Genomic DNA, 1,470 nt, shown 5'->3' with positions numbered 1-1,470 from the left:
TATATATATACACGAGTGTGTACGTATGTGTGTGTGTGTGTGTGTGTGTGTGTGTGTGTGTGGTATGTGTATGTGTGTGTATAGACGGAGAGTGAGGAAACGGCTAAGAAGTTCCCTTCATAATAATGAGGTGCACTGTTCGATCCTAAAGCGTGGCATCTCTAGCAAGCCAAGTTTCCCGCGGACCCTCATTCGCCCAGTTTGTGAGAATGAAATTGGGTCGAAAGAATTTGTATGTCCTTCGGATGGACTCTATCTTGTTCACATTTTGTTATGATGAATCTACTTCAGAATTAATTTACGAGCATAATGGGAACGAAGGGACTGGGAATCCACTCCTCCTAGTAATTTCATATTCCTAAAAGGACAACTGTGAAATAGACCTGCTTACACAATGAGCATGCAATTAATTGTCACGATCCTTATCATTCAACTACGGTAGTAGTTGAATAATATTCATAAGGCCACAATTTACTCACACGCAGAATCTTTCAGAGCTTGTTGCTAATTCAGTTCTTAACCAAATTGAAAACTGTTGACATTTTTGAAGAGGACTGGGGCCTAGTTACATTTTGGCATAAAAAGTTGAGCTTTGGTTCAGTAGAAAAAAAAATTTGCATCAAAATTTGTAGCAATTTTTATAGGAGAGTAAGTAACGCCAACAATCAAGTTTACCTCTAAATAACATTATTTTAAAGGCCAAATATATTTATCTTAGATTCAATGATAGAAGAAAGCATGAAGAATTTCATAGCTTTGGTCCCACGCAACAAAAATTTGTATCAAAAAAGTTGTGAGGTAAAATATGAAAAAAAAAAAATACAAGGAAAAACTTTAGATTTAAGCATAATTAACTTTTTCATTTTAAAAACAAACTATACTTTAATTAAACTTAAATTATAGAGCTCAATTCGAGGAATTTCATGGTATCAATCTCATGCAATGAAGTTTTAAAAGAAAAAGTTATGAGTGTTTGTTTCTCAAATTTTAGGGTGATAATATTGTTCTATACTTTTTTATGAATATAGTGCTATAAGGGAACTTTTGATATATGTCACCGGCGTCTTTGAGGTAAGGAAAAAATTGTCAACGACACCGCTAATTGACACATTTGACACGTTATTAATTAGCATAATAACATAGCCTGGAAAAAACATGGATTACATTGAAAAATTCGAGCAAGAGAAATAATATTCTTAAGATTATAAAACTGGAAAAGTACAGGACAAGTTATTAGACTTGGAAAAGTTCAGGACAACTTAGTACATCTGGTACAGCGCAGAACAAGAAAATTTTTACTTGAAATATTGCAGCTAAGGATAAAATATGAATATTAAAAATTATTGAAATATTTTAGCTAAGGATAAAATTTGAATATTAAAAACTATTTGATTTTGATTTTCAAAGTAACATTATAATTAAAAAAGGTACCGTCATTTTGTTAAAATATTGTCACACTAGAATACTTAA

Source organism: Octopus bimaculoides, chromosome 9 (assembly GCF_001194135.2).
Source record: "Octopus bimaculoides isolate UCB-OBI-ISO-001 chromosome 9, ASM119413v2, whole genome shotgun sequence".
NCBI classification, from domain to species: domain Eukaryota; kingdom Metazoa; phylum Mollusca; class Cephalopoda; order Octopoda; family Octopodidae; genus Octopus; species Octopus bimaculoides.
This window is presented reverse-complemented; position numbering follows the sequence as displayed.